Source organism: Dermochelys coriacea, chromosome 1, assembly GCF_009764565.3.
Source record: "Dermochelys coriacea isolate rDerCor1 chromosome 1, rDerCor1.pri.v4, whole genome shotgun sequence".
In the NCBI taxonomy this organism is placed as follows: domain Eukaryota; kingdom Metazoa; phylum Chordata; order Testudines; family Dermochelyidae; genus Dermochelys; species Dermochelys coriacea.
This window is the reverse complement of record NC_050068.2, coordinates 20,696,329-20,721,054: the sequence shown is the minus strand read 5'-3', so window position 1 is coordinate 20,721,054 and position 24,726 is coordinate 20,696,329. Positions and strand designations below refer to the sequence as shown.

The window sequence follows — 24,726 nt, the reverse complement described above, 5'->3', positions numbered from 1 at the left end:
CCCATGAAGCTGGGCATTGGTTGTCTGACTCCCAAGCTGCCTTGTTCCCTGGCTAAATATCTCTCTGGAGAGCTGGGGAAGCCACCTGCAATGCTGCTGGGGAATCTGGGAGGCCAGGCAGCCCTCCCACAAGGCAGTCAGCTGTCAAGCTCAAAAAATCCATATTGGTTCTCCCAAAGAGTGGATTTTTTTTCTGAAAATCCCTATCTGTGAAAACTTTGGGGTTATTGACTGTTCATCCTGTTATCAGATTAATACATTTTGAAAAACGCAAAATTTTTCACAGGAAGGGATTTCCATTTTCTGACCAGCTCTAGTCTATAGCCAGCTCTCCAGGAATATTTTGATGGTCTATGTTGGACAGTTTGGGAAAATTTGTTTCATTTTATTAAGATATACGTTTTAAAAAACAAGTTGGGTTGGGCCAGCTAATCTCATACTTCCATGGCATATTGCTTGTATTAGTGTCTGTGGCTGGCAGAGTAATTTGAGAAAGTTTCTGAAAAAAGCCCTCTGAAACATGCACTGACTGCTTCTCTGATGTTGAAGCTTCTAATAAATGCACAGTATGCGTGAAAGATCGTGGATCGTTAATAATATATTGTGTATAAACATCGATATTATTCAGCAGAACAGATTATGATACTGTCGGTGTATATTTCACAATATATATATTGGACAGCTTGTAGTTTGGATCACATTATTCTGCAGGAAACTTATTTATAATGAACATGCACTGAAATATTAAATGCATGTTTGAACAGCAAGAGAAGCAAAGGTTTTGGATCAAGAGTCTTAAAGAATGACGAAAAAGAGTAACCAAGCATTATAGTGCACTTTTTTGTTCTGATAAACACTTTTTTCTCAAGCCCAGATCATTCATTAAGGGCCAAACTCTGTTTTATGCACAAGCAAGAAATAAGGTAGATTTATGCAGGTCTGCATCTTTCCTGGAAATAAAAGTCACCTCGCTATCCTGCTCATCTAGTCAATTGGGTCTATGTGGCTTGTCTTCAGTGTTTCTTGTGGTGTTTTTGCCTTGAGCTCTGCATTGAAAACTGATAGCTAATTCAGCCACATAAAATACTAAACTTTAATAGCTTGGAAGTGTTACTTGCCTAGCAGTCCCCATTGCCAATGGAATACTGCGTATTCTTGTAGTCAGCTACAAACTTTTCATATGTCAGATATGTTGTGCACTAATGATTCACTCTAGTTCCTTATAGATTACTGTGTTCACTTTTCACTATATATAACGAAAAGGGCCATTTATTCTCATATATAAGCTAATAGAAACAGCTTCTGCATCTCTTTCATTACTTGAAATTGTAGAGTGTGGTTCTTATTCATGCATGTACAGTTCAGTGGGCATTAGCCTAAGGACTCAATATAAAGATTGTCATGCAGGTTTACCTGGATTCAGCTGTGCTATAAAGAGGGATTCCCAACCTTGTTTAGCTTGCAGTGCTTTGAGCAGCTAATTAAGTTTGCTCAACCGGAGATTGAAAAAAGATTCTTTGTTCTGTTATAACAAATTAGTGTCCTGGAGACACCTTGCACCATTACTATATGCAATTATTACAGAGCTGTGACTAGACCTCTTGAAATTCTTTCTACAAACACAGGTCTCTACCACTTGAACTAAAGGAGCAATCCTTTAGGACTTGATCCTGCAAAAATGTATACAGGGGAGTAAAACTACTCATGGCCATAAGTGTTTTATAGAATTGGGCCTAAATTGTTACACGTTTTTATCCTAACAAATGTAAGTGTGAATGTTCTTATTATTCAGGTCATTATCTAATTATTATTTTTTTGTCCTGCAAAGTGCTTAGCCTCAAATATCTTGTGGCACTGAGTTCCACTGGTTATTGCCAGGGATGATCTACATAATACATAGTCCTGCCTCAGTTCAGGGGACTGGACTAGATGACCTATCAAGGTCCCTTCCAGTCCCACATTTCAATGATGTCTATGATTTTAATAATTCAAAATCCTAAATTCACATGTGGCTGTGAGCTGTCTCAGTTTTGTGCAATACAGATGTCTCACAGTCTTTGGTTTGTTGCACTAAATATATCCTTTGCTTATAATATTTATGGATGACTGAAAGTGTTTCTCCTGTGCATCAAGGGTCCCTATAATAGCTTGAGTTTCTGCACTGACAGCATGGCTGCTGATAAATATGTGAGCAGGCTTTTTTCATTACTAAATGTTTTCCCATTAGGGTCTTCCTGTTCTAGTTGTTCGGTTACAAGTATGTAGGCTTCCTGTTGTAATAAAAAAATTCTGATTTTCACCCTCTGGGCATAAGTCCTGGAAACTTGCTAGCAGCTGCTATACCTTATCAGTCAAGTTTTTGGACTTATCAATCAAGCTTTCTAGGCTTTCTTTGCATTGGCTAATCAGCTTCTAAAAGCTGAAGACTTCTTCTTTGCTGTTTATGTGATAAAGAGTATGTCCAGACTTTTGGACATCCGTGGCCGGCTCGTGTCAGCTGACTTGGGCTCACAGGACTTGGGCTAATGGGCTGTTTAATTGCAGTTTAAACATTTGGACTTGGGCTGAAGGTTGAGATCTGGGACCCTCCCCCTCATAAGGTCAGGTGCCAGCTGAAACCCAAATATTTACACTGCCGTTAAACAGTTCCTTAGTCTGGGCCCGGCGAGCCTGAGTCAGTGGGCAAGAGCCAGCCGCGGATTTTTAAATGTAATGTAGATGGCCTTGAAAATGTTACTATGCACTTAGCACTTCAACATCATCTTTCAGCAGACGCTTCGCAGAATAACAACAAACTTTACTGAAGGCAGTGTGCTAACATAACACACTATCATCCATACCGTCCACTGGATGGCTCCATGCAATGGTGCGCATGGATTCTTCTAAATACCCAAGAAACAATAGAATTCTCTGCATGTGTTCATTGACTGAGGTCCCAGATTTCCATACTGAACACTATACTGTTGCACGCGTACTTTGTGCATTATAAATTCTTATTGATCAGGAGAGCATGTACAATTACAGATCACTAATTTTTAGTAACTGTATCTGAACTTTAATTAATGTTACATTCAAAATTAGATAAAATATACAGAGTGGTCATTCTTAGCTTATAGCTACCTGGCATGTTCTTTCCCACCATTGTGTAACCTCCATGTGTAGTGCTGAGCAGTCAGAGAAATTAAAAGTAAAGTAAATATACAGGCATAATGCCATGTTCTTCCAGCTCTGTTTTTTGTAACCAGAGCCTCTGCTGAGTCCTTGTTAAAGTACAAAGTTTTCTGCAGTCAGCTGAATTGCTCATCATCCTCCAATCTTAAAAACTAGTTGGCATTGGAATTATTAATAATATTTTAAATTATTAATATTAATATGGGAAATCACCAAACATGAATTTAACCATAAATTCCTTTATTAAATCCAAAGGCTAAATGGTACTTTATGAAGTTGCTCTAAACATGCCTAAAAAGCTTAAATAATAACTAATTTACTACATCCAAAGAGTAACAAAAATTTATAAGTATTTGATCAAGATACTTACAAATGGGCTAAACCTAGGGGTGCTTAGACTCATATTGGTTGGCTCCAAAGTGGTCAGTCATTAGCAATTAACCCTTTAAGAGCTGACTTTTTATATCCTTTAACAAACAAGTGATGTCATTGCCAATTACTGACCTCAACTCAAACCAATTTGAGACTGTTCTTCCAAATTTCCAGACTTAATCGAGATGAGATCTACAACCTCCTTTTTTCCCAAGGCCTTTCCTCCCTTCCTTCTTGCTGTCCAACAGGTTTTTTTTTAATTGTACTAGGTTCACATAGGAGATAACACTGGTATGTGGAGTAGTCCATGTTGGCTCATTTTAAGACAGATAATCTTTGATTTAAAACCATCTGCAGTCACCCCTATCAGTTAGAGGCCTTCTTTTTAGAAACCCCTCCTTATCTCAGTAATTCTTTGAACCAGACATCATCCTTACTTCATTCCTTTTGGCCGTAACTAATTATTTTCAAGGCCTTCCTTCTATTTGCTAGTCAGAGCCTGTCCTTACAACACATATACATTTCCTTTACCCAAAAACTAACTTTAATTATTTAATTTTATACTTAACCTACAATTGGGAAAGTCAGCTTCTTTCTGTACCAAGGAGAGATTACTTTATACATGGCAGCGCTGCAAAGGGGATGGTACAGATGTGTCTCCTCCATATGTAAGTTCTGTGGCTGTTGGCACTTACCCATGTAACAGGGTCTGGAACTCTTAGACCTCCCTGTAGTCTTATAGCCTTGTTCCTCTTTAAGGGCTGGCTTTCACACTCTAAAGCACACGTTTAGTTACAGTAAACCCCTAATTTACATTTCATGATAAACAGGTGAACTGACTCTATCCAACCCAGGTGCTTTATATTGGCCTATTACCATAGTATCTGAGTGCCTCCCAATCACTAGTATATTTATTCTCACAGCATCCAAGTGAGAGAGAGTAGAGCCATTATTTCAATTTTACAGATGGGGGACTGAAGCACTAAGTGACTTGCCCTGGGTCTCACAGGAACTGTGTGGCAGAACAGGCAATTGAACCCAGTTCTCAGGCTAGAGTCCTAACCATTCTTTCTCCCTAACACATAGGGAAAAATCCAAGAACTGTCAGACTGAGCAAAGAGCTGAGGTTGAGATTTCTGTTATTTGCAGTTATGTTATAGTTATCTTACGGGAGGTGAGTTTGGCCCATATCAAATGTGTTTATATGAAGCAGATTTCCTTCTCTCAGTCTGTCGGAACAATCTTTGCATGCTAGGGAAGTTGCCTTTCTCTAGCTTGCTGAGGGTAAAAGACCCATTAGCTACCCTCACCTTATTTAGTCCGCTGGTCGAAGCAGTTTACTGGGGTGTGGCCGCTATTACATGCAAACAGCTACTTGAAGCCATAGGTGAGAGCTGTGGGGGCCAAGGCAGATGAACTATTCATAAGGAGCATGACGTGTTCTTCCAACGGAGGTACTACTCATCCCTACCCCCAGACACCCATTGTGATTCAACGGCATGAAGGCAGTTCAGTATGATGCTATGGGGTGCGGAGAGCATGACAAGGCACTGAAGATGTCCTGGTCATCTACTGCAGTTAAGAAGTCCCCCACCATAATGGTTTTTCATGCTGCTGGAATCAGGCTTCTGGGGCTGAGAGAGTGGGATTGCCCTGTGCAATGGCTTTCTCATTCAAAAATTTCCCGCACAGGTTTCTTTTTCTTACAAAACTCATCCAATTAACATCACCTAATCTAATTTCATCATCTTATCATTAATCCAAATCCTGTAGCAATGGAGGCATGGTGGAGCGACAGGAGGAGATGGCCACTGGCAGTCATAGCCACAGTCCTGCACATAGGTGGCCTTGGGACTTGAGGCCATTCAGCTCCATCCCCAGGGCAGTGGAGAAGTTTGGCAGCATCCTAGGTGACTAAGCAGCCTTTTTTAGGATAGCACTGCTAACTCTTTTTAAGGGAAGGGGGCTTGAAAAGGTGCCCTAAACATTGCCTGCCCCGTAATATCTGGTGAGACTACCACAGCTGGCAGATCACAGAAAAGACTCATTTTAAGAGCATGGAACATCCGCACCCTTATGCACAGAGACAATGCACAAAGGCCTTAGAGAAGAATAGCTCTTGTCTCCAGAGAACTCACCTCCTACAACATGGATATTGCAGCATGAGTGAGACTCGACTGGTCAGAGAAGGTTCCATCAGTGAGCTAGGAGGCAACTGCACTTTCTTTTGGAAAGGAAAAGCAGAGGATGAAGACAGAATCCATGGAGTTGGACTTGCAATTAGAATGTCTTTCCTGAAACGACTTCCCGACCTCCCTGTTGGCCTGAATGAATGGCTCATGAAACTTCTATTTCCCCCTGAATCCTTTACGGCATGTCACTGTCATCAGTGCCTATGCACCTGTATTGACCAGCATAGAGGAAAGCAAGGAGCAGTTCTACTCTGACATGGACTCTATCCTCAAATCAAGACCTGCATATGACAAGCTCATCCTGCTGGGAGACTTCAGTGCTAGAGTTGGTAGAGACATCAGTGACTGGAGAGGTGTGATAGGACGACATGGAGTGGGAATCAGCAATGGACTCTTCCTCTTGGGTAAATGTACAGAACATTGTGAACTCATCATTAACACCATCTTTAGGCAAAATCATAAATATAAAATGATATGTATTCACCCATGGTCCAAAGTATGGTACCTAATCAACTATGTTATCACTGTCCAATGAGACATCCAATGTCAGAATTACCAGAGCCATGCATGGCACAGAATGCTGGACAGACCACAGATTAGTAAGAGAAGTGTTCAACCTGTATATAGTCCCCGCACAACACAAGTGCCATAAGCTCAATAGAATAGCCGTCAACATAGCAAAGCTCAAGCACACTGACTATTAGATGCAGTTTCAGCAGCCACTTGATGACAAGCTTTTTTTTCATGCTTACCGTTCACTGGCAACCCAACAGAAAAATTGAATCAGTTCAAAGATGTGATGATTGACACAACTAAATCAGTGCTGGGGCCAACGAAAAGGCTACACAAGGACTAGTTTGATGAGAAAAATGAAGACATTTCCAAACTCCTAAGTGACAAGCAGAAAGCATTTGTTGAATGGCAGAACGATCTCACTTCCATCTCAAAGAAAGATAGGTTTAAATCTCTATAGAGCAAGGGCCAGTTTCAACAGAGGAGAATGCAAGATGAGTGGTAGGAGAGGAAAGCTGCAGAAGTTCAGCATTACACAGATACAAACAATGCAAAGATGTTCTTTGACTCTCTCAAAGCAGTCTACGGACCATCTAAATCTGGCACAGTTTCTCTGAAGTTGGCAGATGGCATAACTCTCATCAAAGACAAGGAGGGAATCATACAGAGTTGGCTCGAACACTTCAATAGTCTACTAAAAAGACCATCCACAGTCAATCAGCATGTCCTTGATCAGTTACTTGAGAAACCCATCAAAGAAGATCTTGAACTCCCTCCATCAGTTGAAGAGGTCATGAAAGCCATCAAACAATGAACTCTGGTAAGGCATCCAGAAAGGATGGTATTCCAGCAGAACTGTACAAAGGAGCAGGCCCAAAGACTATCCAGGTGTTTCATGACATCTTGAGTAGCATTTGGGAGGAAGAAGAAATATCACAAGACTTCAAAGATGCTATTATTGTATCACTGTTCAAAAACAAAGGCAGCAAAGCTGACTGCAGAAACTACAGAGGAAAATGCTAGCAGGGAAAATGCTAGCTCGCATTCTACTGAACAGACTCGTAAACAAATCTGGTGAGAATCTGCCAGAAGTGCAATGTGGTTTCATATCAGGTTGTAGTACTATGGACATGATTTTTGTCATAAGGCAGGTCCAGGAAAAAAGTTTAGAGCAGAACATGAACCTGTGTGCAGTCTTTATTGAGTTGACCAAAGCCCTTGATACGGTCAACAGAGAGGGTCTATGGCAGTGGTGAGCAACCTGCGGCCCATGGACCGCACGTGGCCCATCAGGGTAATCTGCTTATGTGCCGCGAGACAGTTTGTCTACATCTACCCTCCCTGCAGCCCGCACCGCTTCCCGCAGCTCCCACTGGCTGGGAAAGGTGAACCGCGGCAACTGGGAGCTGTGGGCAGCTGTGCCTGCAGACGGTCAATGTAAAGAACTGTCTTGCAGCCCACCAACGGATTACCCTGATGGGCCATGTGTGGCCCATAGGCCGCAGGGTGCCCACCACAGGTCTATGGGCTATTCTACATAAACTGAGAGTTCATACAAATCATCCGTCTGTTCCATGACGACATGTCAGTGCAAGTGCTCTCCAGTGATAACTCTTCTGACACATTTGAAATGTCAAATGTAGTGAAGCAAGGGTGTGTATTTGCTCCAGTGTTATTCAACTTGTTCTTTGCCTGTGTCCTCAGTCATGCCACAAGGGACTTGGATCAGGGGATATACATTCGCTACCAACTTGATGACTCCCTCTTTGATCTTCGAAGAATCATACTAGGACCAAGACGCTGGAGAGACTTCTCGCTGCAGCCCTTTTTTGCAGACAACTGCGCCTTGATGCCCATAGACATAGAGACCTTCAGGTCATCATTGATAGATCATCTGAAGCATCCCAGCTCTTTGGCCTCACCATCAGTCTCGGTAAGACAGAAGTCTTGTTCCAACCAGTGCCTCATTTTAATGCCCCAGGGCCAGCCATCTTCATCCAAGGTACACAGCTGAAAAAGTGAATTAGTTCAAGTATTTGGACAGCACCATCTCTAGTGACAGTTCTCTTGACAAGGAAATTGCCTCCAGTAAAGTTAGCCAGGCCCTTGGCTGACTCCGAACAGAAGTCCTTAACCAACACAACATTTGTCTATCCACCAAATTGAAGATCTACAGTGCATTGGTCTTAACATCTCTCCTATATGGATCTGAGACATTGACAGCACATTAAACAGTTTGAGCAATTTCACATTCTTTCCCTCCGCTCAATAATAAGCATTCGGTGGCAGGACAATGACCAATATTAAGGTCTTTGAGAGAGCAAACACAACCAGGATCGAGAAAATGCTACTCAGAGCACAACTTAGGTGGACCAGACATGTCATCAGAATGGAAGACCATTACCTCCCAAAACAGATCTTGTATGGGGAGCTTAGATAGGGCAAAAGAAAGAATGGTCATCCGTATAAGTGATTCAAAGATAACCTGAAGAAGAGTCTCTGGTGGGCTGGCATCAATCTCAAAGAATTCGATCAAATGGCTCTGAACAGGACTCACTGGTGTTCTCAGACAAGATCAGCATGCAATAGGTTTGAGTGGATCGAAGAAATCGTCTCTAGGCTGCATGTGAAAGACACCACAAAGCTGCATTGTCAAACATCGTAGACACAGACTTCCCATGCCCTCAGTGTGACTAGATATATCAGGGTTCAGACTTCAGAGCATATCCGTAGCCATGAATGAGAATGATGACAAAATCGTCATCAGCGATGGACTACCAATAATATGGAGCAGGATAGAAACTCCAACTGGTTAAACCTAGCCTCACATGAATCCACATTTGTCTTGCCACTGTCTCTTGCTCACATGACCTAGATGGCAATGCCCACTGGTCTGCATGTGATGATCCCCTCTGCTGTTACTTGGGTACCCAAATTAGATCTTTATTCATAGGTTATTAGATTAATAGATTTTAAAGCCAGAAGGAGGGACCATTATGGTCTCCTGCATAACAATGTCCTTTACCCATTTGAGATGGATTGTCATTGAACAAAATATCACAAAACACAATGGAGCAGAGATGGAACTGCTCTGATTTGTGCATGGGGCTAGAAATCCACTTCTCTGCACCCTTTGCCTTGCACTCATTCTGCAGCAGAAGATATCTGCATGTTTTACCGTGGATTTAAGGTGCATCTTGTACCTTGTTCCCAACCACTTGAAGCTTATCCACCTATAATGAATGTTTGGCCCTATAGGTGTAACACTGTGGATATCTGGAGAGTAAAATAAAAACTGTTGTTTCAAAAAAAATTAATTAGCATAAAATGAGTTTTGAAGATACTATTTGGATACCCAGATTTGTAAGGCTTATTATATCAGCCTTCAGAAAGCTTCTCAATCATTCATTTTGGATTATTAATGTTTATTAATTCTCTTCATACCGCCAAGATGACATTTTAAATCTTTCCTTTTAATTTTAAATATAAATTTCACTTCCTGACATGATTTATCAGTCCTAGCACTGATAAAATATTATCTCATTAAAATCATGCCTGACTTATTATTACAGCAGCATAGCAAAAGTAAAATAATAATACTTAGCCTTTAATATTTGATATATTCAAAGCACCATATAAATATTAACAAATTGATCCCCACCATCCCTCTGTGCAGTAGTTGAGTATTATAACACTATTAAGTGAATTGTGTAAGGCCATGCAGTGAGCTAGTGGCAGAATCACAGTAAGCACTCAGGAGTTTCTGATGCCCAGTCAGTGCTCAAATCCGTACTGTTCTTCCTTTCTAGAAAACAATTAGCTGTAGTTATAGATTCAATACAGCAACAGCAGGTTTTGTGTTTGAGATCACCTTCTTACAGAGCCCCAGAATAATTTTGTACTAGTACATTCTTTGAGTAATGGTCTCTGTGTTTTCCTCACATGAGATATACATGTGCACCATGCACCTGAGACCAGAAATTTTTGTAAGCAGTGTCCATTGGCCCTATGCATGCGTCATGGCTGATGTCTCTCCAGTTCCTTCTTACCGCCACATGTTCTTAGTCAGAATCTTCTGTGTCCTCAGCTCCTTTTTCACTGCGTCATTGCTGAAAGATATTGTATATAGTTTTTTAGTAATTTTTGTAATTTAGTCATTTTGGAGCATAGTATAATTAATGACAGAATAGGAGCCGTGTTAGTCTGTATTCTCAAAAAGAAAAGGAGTACTTGTGGCACCTTAGAGACTAACAAATTTGTTTGAGCATAGCTCACGAAAGCTTATGCTCAAATAAATTTGTTAGTCTCTAAGGTGCCACAAGCACTCCTAGTATAGTTAATGTGTTCCCCATTTCTTTCCCACCCAGAGACTTTTTCCCCTCCGAGAAGTCTGGGATTATGCCCAGGATCCCAATGTTCAAAAATTGTTTCCTACCCTTGCTCCTTTTCGATGGGTGGCGAACATCAATGCTGCCTCCACTGCTTGGGTGACACTTGTATTTCTGCCAAGTGCAGCATCTGCTGCTCTTTTTCTCCCCAGAAATCATGAAGGTCGGGAACAGAGACTCAGAAAACATCTCATGGAAAAAGCAATAAAGCTTCACTCAGATCCAGGAACCACCCCCGTACCATCAGTCTAACCAAGCAAGCATTGCACCTCCAAGCACAAACTTGGGAATGGAGGCTAAAACTGTTAAGCCTAAGGAGAAGGCTTCACATAAGAGCACAGGGCACTCATAAAGACATAAGGACAAGCCATCTTCATCGAAAACTGCCCCAAAGAGAAAGGATCCTTCTGTGAGCCTGTCAAAGTTGGGTGTACTACTGCCCAGAGGCGCTAAGAACAGAGGCCTCAGTAAATCTTGACAGGAGAAGGAAGTGCACGGGGTACAGATTCAGCAGTTCTGACATCAGCTCCAATGATGAAGGTTCTTGCCTTGGAATCTCTGTTCTCCATTCTGTATGCTAATGGACATGCCTCCCTGTCCCATCTTTGATGCAGATGTGACTAGGGGAGTTGCCTTAATCCTGTCACCCTTGTCAGGAGGGGGTTAGGTGTGTCTCCCACCCCCTTTTCATTGCTTTCTGTAAATCTTTCTTCTGATCCATTTTGGTTCAAGCAGAGGCTGCGGGTGGGGGTGTCCTTCGTGAGTCAGACAGGCTGGATAATGTGCCCTGGTTCCCCAAGAGCACAGAACTGACTGGTATCAGTGCAACCATTGGTATGGTTGGTTCCACTGGAAATAAGGGATCCAGCTCTCTCTTCAGATGAGTTTGAGGCCTTGCAGGAATTCCTACAGCATTGGGTGGAAGTGGCATGAGACAGGAGCCCCAGAAGATTGGCCAGATACAATAGGCCAAGAGAGAGGTGGTACCCTGTGCCATGGGGTTCCCCTCTGCTAGTTGATCCATTCTACTGGCAATAATGGGAGCCCTAGGAGGCCTACCCTGGACACCCAGGATCAGTTCAGGAGTACTATTTGCTATCTCCTGGATATCCACAACTGGCTCTGATGGAATATTTGGAAGGGGAAGGTGAGCCAGATCTGCCAGTTTTGATAGTTCTGGCCGCAATCTTGTCATCTTCACTGGATGAGGTGGTTACTCCAGTTTCTCCAACCCCACCAGACAACTTTAAACAATATGGTGGCTCTGAAGCTAAAGATTCAGTTTGAGGAAGTCCAGGAGCCTCAGCTCAGATACTAGACATTCTTCAGCCTTCCAGTCCAAGATGAGTGGTCCTCCCCATCAACAAGGCTATCATGGACCCAGCAAAGATGGTTTGGAACACTCCTATTTGTGTTTTCACCCATTAGAGGGCTGAGTAGCACTGCTTTGTTCCATCCACAGGGAGAGAGTTTTTGTTCTCACCCACTGCCTAACCCTTTGGCTACAGAATGGTCCAAGCAACAGCATCCAAAGGCTACTTGATAAGGGACAAAAACAACTCGACCTTCTAGGGAGAAAGGTCTTCTCTTCCACCTGCCTCTGGTACAGGATTTCAAATATGATCTTACTAATTATAATTTTCTGGAATTTAAGGACAAGCTCCTTGAGGAGGATAGGGCCCACTTCTAGACCTTGCTGTATGAGGGCAGATCGGTTTCCAAAACTTCCCTACAAGCCACAGTGGACATGGCATATACTACATCTAGGGGGATGGCTACAGTCATTGTTATGAGGAGAGACTAGTGGCAATCCTCATAAAAAGAAAAGGAGTACTTGTGGCACCTTAGAGACTAACAAATTTATTTGAGCATAAGCTTTTGTGAGCTACAGCTCACTTCATCGGATGCAACCTATCACAAAAGCTTATGCTCAAATAAATTTGTTAGTCTCTAAGGTGCCACAAGTACGCCTTTTCTTTTGCCGATACAGACTAACACGGCTGCTACTCTGAAACCTGCAATCCGCATATTTCCCTAAAGAGGTGCAGAGTGCAATCCAAGATCTGTAGACGAGAAGAATGATAGCAGCCTTCAACTACCTGAAGGAGGGTTCCAAAGAGGATGGAGTTAGGCTGTTCTCAGTGGTATCAGATGACAGAACAAGGAGTAACGGTCTCAAGTTGCAGTGGGGGAGGTTTAGGTTGGATATTAGGGGAAAAAAATTTCACTAGGAGGGTGATGAAGCACTGGAATGGGTTACCTAGGGAGGTGGTGGAATCTCCTTCCTTAGAGGTTTTAAAGGTCAGGCTTGACAAAGCCCTGGCTGGGATGATTTAGTTGGGCATGATGTCCTGCTTTGAGCAGGGGGTTGGACTAGATGACCTCCTGAGGTCCCTTCCAACCCTGATATTCTATGATTCTGTGAACCGAGCCCAGCCTCACAGGAACAAAGGACACTTGCCTAGGCAGCAACAAAAGTGGATCTGTTAGCAACAAAAGGATCTTTTAGATTCTTGAGGGAGTCACCCCACTTCCTTTGGTCAGTTTGGGACTGTGATGAAGTAATGCTCACCTAAATCTGAATGGGGGGAGGGGGGCGCAAAGCTAAGAGGGAAGAAAGGACATGATGAAAGGGAGAGACATTTGCCATGCTCTCTCTCTCTTTCGCCTACATCTACAGACACCACACCAAGCAACTAGATTGTCTGTGCACTGCTGTATTGCTCTCCCAGCAGATATTGGAGTGATTGAAGTCCCCCATGAGAACCAGGGCCTGTGATCTAATAACTTCTGTTACTAGAAGTTGTCCATCTCATCCCTCTGGTCTGGTGATCTATAGCAGACTCCCACCACAACAACACCCTTGTTGCTCGTTTTCTAAACTTTGTCCCATACGTGCCCTGATGAGGTGTGAACTGCCTCTCTGCTCTTCGAGAGTTTTTGCCTGGTCTTATTTTAAGCCATGAGGATACATTTTCAGCCTCATAACTACCTACATGAAATTATAACCAATAACATTACTATAACATTACTGTAACAACAATGTTCAGTGCATCATGAGCCTTCCGAAGACACCGGACTTGACAAACTTTGCATTGGATACCACACAGTCATTTTATAAGGATGAACATGGGGGGTGCAGGGTGTTCCCCCAACATACAGAGCATCACACCGCCCTCTGTCCCCTCTGCTGTGGATTGTTTGAACTGCAGTAGAAAGGGGAAACTGGGGAGGCGTTGGCCCACACCATCTATTACACACTTGGTTCGGAGCATAAGGAGAGCTAAGGTGTGTGTGCGGGCCTGTGGACACTGCTTGCAAAAAATTCCCATCTCAGGCTCATGGTGCACATTCATAGCCCACATGTGGAATACAGACAGAGACCACACATCTCAAAAAATCTCCAGTTACAGGTAAGTAGCCTCCATTTATTTAGAATTCATTCTTGTTTTGAGATCTAAAATGGATAGCTACTATATTCCAACAGCTCATGTTGTCTACCAGTTTTTAAGGATTCTTCTCTTTCTTTACTTTTCCTTAGTCGAAAATACTGACTTGAGATCATCCATTCAGAATGGAAGCTGCCTACATGAATTTGTTTTGAAAATAAAATTAGCATAATGATATGCAAATCCCTGCTTATTTTTCTGTGGTGCAGGACCAGTAATATAATCATATGCATGGGTATTTGAACTTAGTTTGAAAATGTCACACACATCCAATTAGGTGAATGATAGCCTGCATTTTTACCTTCAATCTGTATGCTGCTCATGTGTACCAACCATGTATTTGTTTTCAACAGCCAGTCCTTTATTACTGGAATAATCATAGAAACTGAAGATATAAAACATACAACACTGACAACTTCTCTTCTCCTCCTAAACCCCTACTAACTCAAAAGGAGAGGAAATTCATAAAATCTGTAAAAACAAATAAACAACCCACCCCACCACCACCACAGCCAAGCAGAGTTTTGATTCTGAAAAGGCTGGCAGAGGCACCGTTAAGTCCACTCAGGGTTTTGCTATTTTGATTTGAGGTGGAAGCACTGAGATCTAGACCCTCAAAGATATTTAGGCATAGCTCCACTCAGCATTGCAATGCCTATCCTCTAGACAGCCTGCCACCTAGTGGAATCCCCAGCCATGAGCCAGATGCCCAGGCTCCCCAAAGAAGGCATGGGAATAGTTAGGTGCCTGGAAAAAGTATCATCCCAAACCAGCAAGCTGAGGGGGGAGCCACCTGAGCTAGCAAGGAATGAAATGCCCCAGAGAGGAGTGGGCAGAGGAGTGGGGGTTAGGTGCCTACGGGCTTGTTCATATGGTGCATTAGTCTGCACCAGAGGGGTATAAAAATTAGTCCACATTAGTGTGTTGTTCAGTATCTGGCCCAGGTAGACCCTGCTTCTATTTCAAACAGTACTACATTAACATGCACCAGGGAACTTTTAGTGCATGCCAGCAGGGCCCATACAGGTCAGTTAGTGTGTGACACACTGGTGTGCACTAGAATTTACATTGTTCTGGTGTGCAACTGACCCGTGCACCTGCCTGACAGTCCAGAGGTGGGTGTCTCCCTATGCTTGTGCTTCTCAGTCACAAACATTCTGCCAGAGCTGGGCATCTAAACCAGGTCAGCCATGCCCTAGCAGCTGAAACCATCTCTGCCTCCTATCTCCTGCTGGACCTTGATTCTTCTCTCACGCTTGCCCTACATTTCCCTTTGCTCCTGGCTGTCTTTTGTGTGGATGCTGTGCTGCTCTCTGTCCACCTATCAGTAGCCTGCATCTGTCCTTCTTGCAGCACGGTGTGACAGGTCTCAGGTCTCATAGCACACCTACAGGACCAGGCTTTGTTGGCAAGATAGGCATTCCCCACTTAGTTGGTGAAATCCATCTTGGGGCTTTAGCTTGAGCTAGGTTCTAAGTTTCTTGTTAGCTGTGGAGCAGCATCAGGACCTAGGCAGCTTTATGAATGCTGACTAGCCAAAACTGGTGCCATGGGGACTTAGGTACCTATGGAATTAGGCAGCAGCTGAATTGCAGCTTTGAAAATAATAGTGGCATCCAAATGATGAACTTCAGTGCCTAAATACTTTGAGGATCTGGGCCTCAGATATTAGGGTGATGGGTGGCAGTATAAAAGTCTAAAATAGATTGATACATCTAGTATATGTCTCTGCTGGTGGAGCATTGTCTCTGGGAGTCTATCTCCAGCATAGGTCACTGAAGGAAAATGTGCAAAAATGTTTCATGAAGAGAGATGTAAATTATTTAGCAAAAATCTTAGATATTTTAAATTTAAATCCTCCCCCCCAATCTGAAAGTAAAACAGTTACATGAATTCCAACATGTGCGGGACTGAAGCTGAGTGCAGCAGAGACTTCAGGCATGCTAGTGCATATGTAATGTATACAGGAACTGCTTCATCAGATGGAGGCCAGCAGATGTAAATGGATTTGTACAGAGTCACTTGGCTATTACTAAACCCACGAGAATATAAAATGAAACAAATTCAAGCATGAGCCATAAAATTGGTCAGTGTGTATGGAAACCTACAGTGCAAGGTTAGACCAATTAGTGCTATACCTACATGTTAAGTACAGATGACTGAAGTCATAGAATAAAGTGATTCTTAAGGACGTTCATTTGAAGCATCAGTAGCATAATTTTTAACATCAAAGAGGAAGAACTAAGGGTCATAATGGAAACTGGAAAATGAGTTAGCAAGAGGGTCATAAACCAGAGTTTCTAACAGTACAAACCGTAATAATAATTTAAAATTTTCTAGCACTATTCATCCAAGGATCTCAAAGTGCTCTGACAAATGTTAATTAACTGAGCCTTGCAATACCCCTGTGTGTTACTACAGGTATCTTGATTTGACAAGTGGTTAAGATGAAATGCAGAAAGATTGTTTTGTCTGGGATAACAGAGTAGCAAGTCAGTGGAAGAACTGCAAATGGAACCTGCAGTCCTGATTTCCATTCCCCTGCTCTGACCACTTAGACCACACTTCCTACCGGTAAACTGAATAACTGAAATGGTGAGACAGGGTATAATGAACCCAGTTTGATATTTGTGTTCTTGCTTTCTGAGCATTTTAGGTAATGTACCAGTGGAGTAGGGTGGATTAAAATCTATGGAGTTTCATCAGTCGTCATCTCTTGCATTCATTTTTTTGAAGCAAACACAGGAATATTTGGCCTCTTATGAGTTAATATAGCAGGCCTATTCCTACAGTTGGGCTCTGCATTGCGTCTGTACTGATGGATACAACTGCTGGATTGTGGTCCTATGCCTTATTCCCTGATGTAGAAGAAATATGGACTCTTACATCAAAGAAATTAAAAATCAAAATATTATATTTAAATCATGTTGAGAATATAGCAAGCAATATTTGGAAGCCAAGGGTTAATGCTGTCACTCCTTTCCATTATTTAGAATTGCATGAGGCTATCCTAATCATGCAGTTATGCTGCCATAGGGGATTGGTGAATGGGAGTTGAATTTGGTGCCTTATTCTCTGTGGACCCAAATGGGCAAGTCCCTGGGAGAGACACCAGAATAAGCCAAACATAATTTCCCTATTTAAATTTATTGCAGTCTCCTTAAATTCATTGCTTGCAACCCCAGTCAGTCTGTGAGGTGTCAGCAAGGCCATGGGCAGTACAACACTGTGGGGATAGCAAATTTGTGAGTATCATGTGTGACACTTGACAGGTGTGGTAGCTGTAATCAGTCATTTGCAAGAGGTGACATGTTCACAGCTCTGCAGGGAGTCCACACAGGTGTGTTCTGTTCACTCCAGTTAAGCAAGTGCTCTGATATTTGGGGATCACATAGTGAGCGAGGTGGGAGAAATTTGATAAAATTAGTTGGCTTAAAACTAGTTTAGGGAAGGGAGGACTGAGAGCTCCCGTAATCCATGGCAAATATGAATGCAGAAATTCACAGTAAAGAGAGAGGCTTGTGTAGAAATTCCTGTACCAAATTAATTGTATTATCAGCCTATGCTATAATGGCAAAGCTCTAGAATTGTCACATGACTGCTACTCATCAGAAGGTAAGCTATGGGAGTGGGGTGCTGGAAAAATGTGTATAGTGGGAGTGCTGAAAGCCACTGAACAAAACAATAAACCCTGTACATGATGGAAGCCATCCATTCAGTTGCTATTATAACTCTTAGCTTAGATGTGTTGTTGCACCCCAGCACCTTATACACAAGTGCCTTTTGAAAGTTAAAAGCCTTTGAATACCAATGGTGAATTAAGATGAAAGAGGTAAACTTCTGCCTACACCCAACTTGCTTTGCTGTTAGGGAACTGCGTCAGTCAAGCATGAGGAACCCATGGAGTTGTGGCACACAGCTCTTAGGGACCCTGCAGTGGGTAGTTTCATGTTCTACTAGGCTTTAAATCTATTTTACATTTACATTAGGGTCTTGAGGAGAATTCCAGGTTTCTATCAAGCCAGGGGTTGCCTGGTTTCTGGTTGGAATTGTGGTGGTGGTAAATGTGACACTGAAGCAGATGTTCTTGCACTGTTAAGTTTGTAAGAATTCCCTCTGAGTGGAGAGGAGAAACCCTTTTGTTCTGCATGCAGTTAGAAGAGTCACATACGTGTACAGTCTCTCTCTTGCTCTCTCACTCTATACAAACACACTTTGTCTGTTGCTCTCTCTGTCATGAAGATGTTACTTTTGTTCGTTCCTGTTTACTCAATCTAAATTAAACTAAATCACTTTCACACACACAAAACAAGATGTATTTGAGTCTAGGAAAACATTGTTCAGCTGCCTCAACCTGTCTGAATGTGGGAGCGATTAACCCAGTCACTGTGCTTTCAGTCTGAGGTAATAGTAACCTGATTTTATCACTGTTTCCAACTCTTGCAGCCTTTGGTTCCTAATGGGTGCTTTTCGTCTTCTGCAAGGAATTTCTGGAAAAGATGATAGGTGCGTGCAGCTCTTAGTTGTAGCCACTAGCCAGACATCACCAAGAGCCACTGCTTACAAATCCCTTGCCTCCTGCAAACAAAGCAGTGAAGCAGGAGGCCAGTAAGAGGAGCAGGGGATCCTAGCGCCATCTCCATCCCTATCAGTTCCTCACTGCTGCATTGAAGGGGTGTAATGCCTGGTGGCCCAGGCAGGCTAGGAGCAGTCCAGAGCACTAGTCAAATGTGTGTGGGAAGTCAGGTATCTGACAGATTAATCTTTATCAGAGGCAGTCTGGGTCAATTGTTGGAGTTCTCACAGGCATCAGTAACTGGAAAATCCAATCCCACGGGCTGGTCCGTGGGCTGATGAGACAAGGTCAGGCAAGTCAGGGTTAGGCAAGGCAGTGTAGACTAAATTGATGTCACTGGGCCAGCTCATTCCAAGCTGTTTCCACCACCAGGCCTCAGAAGTGGACTGCATATGTAACCCATACACCTCCTGGGTGTGGTGTTCTCTCCCCTCTAGTGGCACCAAGACCACTTAGAGATTAATGGATCTGCGACAGCCTTAGCTAAGAGTTACATGGCTTTTAGCTCATGCAGTAGAGACTCATGCACTAAGCTCCAGAGGCCCCAAGTTCGATCCTGCCCACCGATGATGGGGGTCTGTTGGCATTACAAGTGGCGGCTCGTCTGCAATTTCAACTGGATACGCTTCCTCAGTTAGGGGAAGTATGTCACCTTCACCCCTCCTGGGTGTTGTGCTCTGCCCCATCTAGGGGTACCGAGACCACCTAGAAAGAGATTAATGAGTTCTCCACTTGTAACATTGACAGATCCTGGTCGTTGGCAGGCAGGATGGGACCTCTGGAGCTAAATGCACGAGCCTCTACTGCATGAGCTAAACGCAATATGGCCCTTAGCTAAGGCTGTAGCAGACTCATTGATCTCTAAGTGGTCTCAGTGCCACTAGAGGGGACAGAACACCACACCCAGGAGGTATGTGGGTTACACATACATTGCAGCTGACTCTGAGGCCTGGTGGAGTCTCTGTCGGGCCACTTATGTGGTGTGTCAATGTGGGTCATTGAAGATTGTCTCAAAGGCCCTGTCTCAAAGGATGGATTTCCAGGTGGTCAGAATGGGGTGATTCTGCTCTAGCAAAGGGGACACCTAGTCCAGGGCCTTTCCTCTTAGAAGGCTGATGACTAATTCCACCTTTGCCTGGTCTATCTGGTAGGCATTGGGCCTCAGCAGGAAATGGAGCCTGCACTGGTTCATGAAACCCTGCAACTTGCTTTGGTCATAGCACTCCTGTAAAGGTACTATGGGTTTGGGTCCTGAAGGTGACATAGGCTGTGGGGTTGTGTGAGACATTCCCACTTGCAGTCCTGTGATCTGTTCTTGCAGGGTGTGGTTTTCCGCCCTAAGCTGGTCCATTGTGGCCTATAAGGCTTGGTTTTCTGCCCATAGGTGAGCAGTCTGCTGCTGGAGGCTCAGTGTCCCCTGGGTGATGTACCCTTTTCTGGTAGGACAAGCCTAGGAGACTGAAATGGTTGGAGCACACTGTAATGCCCGATGGTCAAAGTGGGTAAGGGAGCAATCCAGAGCAGTAGTCAAGGGTATGCAAGTGGTCAGGTAGCTGGAAGGTCCATCCATATCAGAGACAGTCTGGAGCAATAGTCAGAGTTCTCACAGGGGTCAGTAGCAGAAAGATCCAATCCAAGGGGCCGGGAAGGGTTAGGAAGGTGAAGTTGGGCAAGGTGCCAAGGCAGGGTCAGGCGAGGCAGAGGGACAACAAGGCAGGGTCAGGTGGAGCAGCAAATCAACACTGGTATGCTGTTCAGACAGCTTTCTGTGCCTGTTGTGGCCTTTATGTAGTCCAGGTACCCAATGAGAGTGCTGCCTGTCCAGTCAGGGGCCTGGGGCATGGTTGCTGTGGGCCTGTAGGCCTTTAACGCTAAGGGTGCTGGTCAGGGCTGATGGTTTGGTGCAGCACCTAAGTCTGCTGCCTAAGGACCTGGTGGGCCTGGCTTCAATGCTGGGGGCCTGACAAGGAGTGAATAAAGTGAGCAAGCAATGCCACAATGGGACAAGAGAAGGGCTCTTCTAGTTTGTGTCTCTGGGACTCCTGCTTGACCCAGCAATGTTCTCTTTCCTGCAGATACTGGGCTCCTGTGTGGGGAAAGGGGAAGATGACCAGGAGATGTTGCTGCGTGGGTGATGGTACCCAGAAGGGAGCTGGGTAGGGCACAGGGTAGAAAGCGATGCTTAGTGTTTGGAGCTGGCCAGAAAGAAAGTGAAGCAGTGCTTCTTGGGGAAGGAGATGATGATAGTACCCAAGTGGGGAGGAAGCTGTGGAGGGGTGTGAGAGAACGGTTGGTGTAGGGGAAGGGAATGCCTGTGTGGTAGGGGTGGGTAGTGGAGACTGTCCCTCCCATCAATTAGAATAAAGAGAGGGAGGCCCCTAGATTTTTTTTATTTTGCAGGTTCAATTTTTTCAGTTGAAACTCATGTATGCAAACAAGGTTTGGCGGGATGGTACTTCCCCTTAAGGGTTAAGGGGAGGGGAGTGCATCTCCTTAAGGGTTAAAACAGACAAGAGACTTTCATTTTTTTTAAATGGATTACTGCTAGCATTGGGGAGAGACTTTACATTGTGGGATACCCCCCATTCCCATCTGTATTTACCTTGGAACACACAGTTAGCTGGGTGCTGCAGGGCAGGTATGCGCTATAGATACCTTATAGAATGGGTGGGATGTTGAATACCTGGAACCTGCAGTATTTAAAATTCTGCACATTCCAGTAGCATGAAGAGTATCCATTCTAAGCACTGCAGCACTTTTACCAACCCACTTCCCCCAGCCCACTTGTGCACAGCTACAATACAGAAAGCTGTAACAGTGACCCAGCTTTGTTTATAAAGCATTTAGCGGTGATGCACTTTCTATTTCGTGCTTCAGTGTACACTTCAGTGTTTTTCCTCCTGATGTGCTGTGGGAAATTAAGTTTACAGTTGGTTACCTTCTGGAATAAAAAAAGTCAATAATACAAAATCAGATTTCATTCAAGTAAAGCTTTTGCCATCATTTTTCTGTCAGTGATGAAAGGCGCTTGTGACTTTTGTAATCAAGTTTGAACAGTATAATACAACTTTAACAGTACTTTTTTACCCATTATACCTATTTAAAGAACATTTTATGTTGTGTATTTTGAACAGACAAAATCATACAAGAAACAAATAAGATAATTGAGAAATATAAAGGCTAGCAGACATGATGACAAACTCAAACAAAAGAATTAATTAGCAACAGTAAAGTGCTGTACATAGCTTCTGACTGCATGAAACACTTTTGGAGAGCAGAAACATGCCACGACAACTACAAACTGCTGTGCTGAGGACCTGATCCAAAGCCCACTGAAATCAGGGAAGTCTTTCTATTGAATTAAATGGGTTTTGGATCCAGCTCTGAATAGTTTTTTAACCTGAATAGCGAATTAGGCAGAGCTCCATAGGTATACTTTACTCATTGTTCATATATGATTTTGACTGTCTCTGTCTGGCTTACACAGAATAATATATATGTGTATCTAAATTTATAGGAACAATGTATGATATCTCAGCATTGTCTAAGACTGTATTCTGAGTATGCATCAAAGGGCAGAATTAAGATTGCATATGGAACCTTAACTGTCATTTTTTGACTTTTAAATGCTTAACAGCATTCACTTAACTTTCTGTTCACATAGCTTTTCTAATGGAAAAATGATGGAGAGATTAGAGGTATTCTCTGGCAGCTTTGTGCTGCCTCTGCAATGCAAAGGAGCTATAAAGCCAAGTTTACAACTGCTTTGCATTGTTGGAGTGGTACAAAGAAGTCAGCGTGTGTAAATGAACCTGATCCACTAAATAAATAAAGGGTGCATGCACACATGCACGCACGCACATTCTCACACTTTGAGTAAAATCCCATATCTGCACATAGCTATTTGTGCACACACAGGTGGAATTCTGAGTGTGCAGCAAGGGCATTCATTTGTTACTTGACTTTGCTGCAACTTAAAGCTCACTTAAGGTTTTGTGTTCAGAATCAAAATGAGCAGAATTGAATACTACATTTTCTAATTTCTACTTTTAATCAGGATTCTGTGCATTTGTTGACCCTGTGTTTCTGCACCTTTTTTGTCAATTTCTGTAGAAAACATAAGCAATCACAGACAGTAACTATAATCAATTTTAATAGCATATTGTCATATCAAGGATGTGTATATATAAATTACAAGAAGTAAGAGCTCAGGCAGTCAAATCAAGTTGTGATACTACATTCAATATTGTAACCAGATGGTCTTAAATGATTACTCTGTTTCCCCAAAGTGTGGCTTCTGGGAATCCATCCTAACTCACCTCTAGCTTGGACTAATACAACCAGTGCCATAGTCCGCTCCAACAAGAAACAGCAAAGGATCAAGCCAGTAGATGTGGGAATCCTTAGGTAGGATTTCAGATGGAGCATTGATTCAAGTACAAGAAGGTAGACAACAGCCCCATTCACTGAATAGAGATATTTAAATAGTGTTGGATTCTTTTATTAAGTGTCCTTACTCAATAAATATTACTAATTCTGTTAAAGGCAGTGTGTTCAGCAGAGAGGTCAGTGGCCTGGGAATCAAGAGACCTTGGTTCTGCCACTGACTTGCTGGGATCTGCTACTGGCTTATTGGAGCAGATGAATGTTCTGATTGTCCTTTGCAGTCAAACCATGGCACTGGTTGTGTTAGTCCAAGCTGGAGGTGAGTAAGGATGGATTCCCAGGGCTAGGGCTCAGTCAAACAGAGGAGGTATAGTCTTTCAATGAGCAGATGACAGAAATGGCATTTCTGGCTACTGCTGCGGTGAGGACTCTGTGGAGTAGTGGTGAGCCCATTAGGATTGCAAGGCTGGGCAACATCTTGACACCTGCAACCTAATTAGCGGGTTAGGTGATAGTGCCTGCTGATTCCAAAGTTCAGTTTCAAACTTATACTCATAGACTTTAAGGCCAGAAGGGACCCTCCTGATCATCTAGTCTGACCTCCTGCACATGGCAGGCCACAGAACCTCACCCGCCCAATCCAGTAATTGAGCCATAACCTCTGGCTGAGTTACTGAAGTCCTCAAAACATAATTTAATGACTTCAGGTTACAGAGAATCCACCAAATTTAATCTGAAAACATGTTTGTCCTCCTTTGCTTTGTAATTTCTCTCTCCCTTTGCTACTGTATAAAGCTTTTACTATTACTTAATCCATTCTGGATACATTTTGCATGAAAGACACCATCTCCGAAGCTGTGTGGTATGGAGTGTGTTATCTAATCTTGTTTTGGAACCTTTTCATTGACAGAACCTTTAAAGACATCTCTTGGCAGGCTGGTACATTCACTGATCACTTTCCTGCTATTTCTACACTGCAATCCATTTCTGTTTTTGCTTCTTGAATGACATCTTATCCTGTCCTCCTCCTTGCTCCAAGCTAATAACTCAGACCAGATGGCTGAGGTTGACCTAGCACAATCTGCTCCCCAGGATATAAATGATGCTATTTAGACATATGTTCCCTTAGTAAAGAAAAGTACTTGCACCAAGAGCCTATAACTATTTATTTTGATTTATGGAGTGCTTCCTGTGCTCTGGGTGCTCTTAAAACATGTTAAAATACACCCTATCGCATACAATCCCTAGCTTTAGTCAAATTGAATGCCCAGAATTACCCGGCAAGAAAAGAGGTCATATTGGAAGGCCCCCACTAGTTATCTCCTTAGCCCCCGATCCACCACATCCCAGGAAAACAGATGGGCTGCACAACATTAACAAGTCAGGGCTCTTGAAGACCAATGTGGGATGCAAATTCCAGAGCCACGGGGCCCTCCACAAGAACACCCTGCCAACTGTTCCTTCCCTTTTATTTCAAGGGATATCTGACTCTAGTTCCTCTGTTTGGAACTGTGGCAGAGTGGCACAGGAGCAGGGTGGTCTCTTGGGTAATTAGGTCTCAAACCATTTAGGGCTTTAGTGTTAAAAACCGACACATCAAGCTTCACTTGGAAATCAACAGGCAGACTGAGCAGATCCTGGTGCCCTGGTGTCCTTTCCAAATGGACTCAAGACATGGC

The 24,726-nt window shown here is 43.2% G+C and overlaps 1 protein-coding gene across 1 annotated transcript in view; it reads left to right on the top strand.

The window, feature by feature from the left end:
- Positions 1–24,726, top strand: part of DLG2 (discs large MAGUK scaffold protein 2) — a 1,500,569-nt gene that overhangs the window by 157,752 nt on the left and 1,318,091 nt on the right.